This window comes from Haemaphysalis longicornis, unplaced genomic scaffold (genome assembly GCF_048455015.1).
Source record: "Haemaphysalis longicornis isolate Haplotype H1 unplaced genomic scaffold, Haemaphysalis longicornis Haplotype H1 scaffold_1, whole genome shotgun sequence".
Classification (NCBI taxonomy): domain Eukaryota; kingdom Metazoa; phylum Arthropoda; class Arachnida; order Ixodida; family Ixodidae; genus Haemaphysalis; species Haemaphysalis longicornis.
Window position 1 is genome coordinate 452,618,593 of NW_027526203.1, and position 3,701 is coordinate 452,622,293.

General features: G+C 44.8%; 1 non-coding gene across 1 annotated transcript; it reads left to right on the top strand.

Moving 5' to 3' along the window:
• Positions 1-622: 622 nt before the first annotated feature.
• Trnat-cgu (transfer RNA threonine (anticodon CGU)) lies at positions 623-695 on the top strand. Its single transcript has one exon. It is a non-coding gene; the product is annotated as a tRNA-Thr (tRNA).
• The last annotated feature ends 3,006 nt before the right edge of the window (positions 696-3,701 follow it).

Consider the following 3,701-nt stretch of genomic DNA (forward strand, 5'->3'; position numbering starts at 1 on the left):
AAAGATCCCCAGGCAGTCAAAATTAATCCGGTGCCCTCCACGACGGCGCGCCTCATCGCCTGTGTTGCGTCGGTGCCTTAAACCCTACAATCAATCAATATGTATGTATGCATGTATGTATGTATGTATGTATGTATGTATGTATGTATGTATGTATGTATGTATGTATGTATGTATGTATGTATGTATGTATGTATGCATGCATGCATGCATGCATGCATGCATGCATGCATGTATGTATGTATGTATGTATGTATGTATGTATGTATGTATGTATGTATGTATGTGTATGTGCGTATGCATGTAAGTGTGTATGTTTGTATGTATGTAAGTGCGTATGTATGTATGTATGTATGTATGTAGACAGAAATAATGGTTGGCAGTCAAGAAAACCTCGGAAAGCAAGGGGAGAATGTGTTAGGTCATTGAAGCAGATAAAGAATTTGGATGGCCAGAAAGAAAGTGGAGGAAAAATGCCCGCCAGGTGGGATCCGAACCCACGAACCCACGAGAAGGTCCCCTTCACCCCGAGTAGTCCGAGTGGCGCTAGCTGCCACCCCCAAGCGCAGCAACCAAAAATACCTTAGCATAAATACCCCAGAAAGTGGAGGGGAATATAGCCCCGCCGGTAGCGTAGTGGTCATCGCACCAGACGCGTATTCTGGAGGTCGTGGGTTCGGATCCCACCTGGCGGGCATTTTTTCTCTACTTTCTTTCTTTCTTTCCAAATTCTGTATCTGTTTCAATGACCTACCACATTCTCCCCTTTGCTTTCCGAGGTTTTCTTGACTGCCAACCCTTATTTCTGTCTTAATTCAACGAGCCCCTCATTTCTCATTTTATTTCGCTGTATGTTAGTATGTATGTATGTATGTATGTATGTATGTATGTATGTATGTATGTATGTATGTATGTATGTATGTATGTATGTATGTATGTATTGTCATAACCATCGTCCCAATAATTATACCCGCTAAATATACCGCATATGTCCTGAGCGATGCGAGCGCCGGTATGGGCAGCGTCATAGCAACGGAGAGAAGAAGACGGCAAGAGGAAAATAATAATGAGAATGAAGGCCCATTGGGCGATTGGACACTAATGTTTTCGCAATCATTATATCATGAGGAGCCATCAGGCGTCCTAGAAAAATTTATTTTCGCCACACCTTTACGTGCCACGTCATTATCGTGTTATTTCACCATCCTCTCCAACAATTCCTCAAATTTTTGTGTGTGTGTGTCTCGCTTCTTTGGGTGTAGCGGCCGCTTCTCTTGTTATTATGAAGCCAGACACATTGCGAAGTCTAGGTAATCTAGCCTACGAATGCTTCGCACCAACAAATTAGGCACAAATCTAAACGTATTCCTTGCACACGACACCTGGTTGCCAATGAAATGCTTTTCATTCTATGCCAATATCAGGCGGAATTTCTTTTTTTCTGTATCGGGTCATGATACAACATGCGCCTATGAAGGAAAGGCGCCAATTAAGGAAAGCACTTCAAGCATATTTTTCAATGCCTGCGTAGGTGTGTGCGGCTGACATAACACTATCATCATCATCTGAATGTGGCCGTGCTGTAGGATATGAGAACCCCAGCTGGTGCACATTGAACGTGCTGACGTGTGGCCGAGGAGCACGGTTCCGAAGGCCAACCCTTTAGGGCGTAGAAAAAGCTGCGGCATCCATCCCGATGCGCCTGCTGTTGCACCAGAGCGAATGTCGCCTAAAGATGGACAAGCGGCGACAGAATGCACCGTGGAGAGAGCAAGTTCTTGCCAATACGGCGAGAACATGCCAGATACTGGCATGGGATCCCATGTCCCGAAGAGCGCGTCGCCACCCGGCGCCCCAGCCTTTGTGCCACGCCACATCCCGAGATCTCTGAAAGAAACTGGCAGGCCCGACGCGTCGTCACCGCCATCTCAAGACCTGACTCTGGACACGATAGGAGAGCGGATGAGCTTCATCGAAGAAGTCACACTCAGCCCAGCTGTGTTGGAGACGAAACTCGCGGACATCCCGGGCGTGCTCAGCGCCATCACCGTCAGCAGCGGATTCGCCCGAGTCGTGGACGCCACTTTCCAACTAAGCTTGAGGGATCTAAACTTCACGTACAGCAGTACAGGCCTCTGCTACCACCTCGACAGCAACCTGCACATTCGAGGCATCGAGGATGTCAACTTCACGAACATCCTCCTCAACGGGTGCTTCACTGAATGCCCGCATTCGAAAGACCTGAATGGGTGCACCGTTGTGCACCTGAGCAACTTCATCGAGGACGTTACGCACGTGAAACAGTTGCGCGCTAGTCTGCTCTTCCCGAATTTCACAAATTGAAGGATGGGCAAACTTTGGGGGTTTGCGTGTATTCTAAATTTCAATAATAAAATTGGGCTCCATCCAGGCATTGTGCAGGTTGTCGCCCGCAGAACAGTAGCGAACGGTAACCCAACGTGGTCGTATGCAGATTCAATTGCACGCAGTATGTAGACGCAGCATTGGTGTCACCGCCATGAGTATGCCCTACATATCAGAGGAGGAAATGGCTCGTGGGGATTTTACGCGACCTTTCGCGGTTCGCAGGGAACTATTGGGAATGATAGGTTTATGCATATATATATATATATATATATATATATATATATATATATATATATATATAAGAATAAGAGTTGGCAGTCAAGAAAATCTCGGAAAGCAAAGGGGAGGATGTGGTAAACAGATAAAGAATTTGGAAAGAAAGAAAGAAAGTGGAGAAAAAATGCCCGCCAGGTGGGATGCTCGCACCAGCGGGGCTGGTCATATATATATATATATATATATATATATATATATATATATATATATATATATATATATATATATATATATTTATAAATATAATATAATATAATAAATAAAATATAAAATATATATAAAAACGGCGGATTTTTTCTCGACTTATATTTTCGCTTATTTATCAATGAATCAAAGAAACGTGACAAGCACACGTCATTCGGCCCTATTAAATATTTCGAAAAAAGCCGAATAGCACTGGCAATGACGACTGCAACCTTGATATGTATCTTTACCGAGTCCCTCGTCCCGTATCTCTCTGTTCTGCTACATGCATTACGAGGCACTGGCTCCAGCAGTTCGGATATGCCAATTGCTAACCCCGACCTCCGACCACGTTCTACGTTGCGGCCGCTGGGAAAGAAGACGTTCTACGTCTCCCGCGGTAGTCGAGGGGCAGCGCTAGTTGACCGGCCTCAGAGCTCTTGTAAATATAAACCCCCGCTTTAAAGTCGAGAGAGAAGCCGCTGTGGGGATAGCGTAATGGCGAACGCACCGCACCGGTTATGCGGAGATGTGGGTTCGAGTCCCGCTCCCGGAAAAACGGCGGATTTTTTCTCGACTTATATTTTCGCTTATTTATCAATGAATCAAAGAAACGTGACAAGCACACGTCATTCGGCCCTATTAAATATTTCGAAAAAAGCCGAATAGCACTGGCAATGACGACTGCAACCTTGATATGTATATATATATATATATATATATATATATATATAGAAATAAGGGTTGGCAGTCGAGAAAACCTCGGAAAGCAAAGGGGAGGATGTGGTAGATCACTGAAACAGATTAAGAATTTGGAAAGAAAGAAAGAAAGTGAAGAAAAAATGCCCGCCAGGTGGGATCCGAACCCATATATA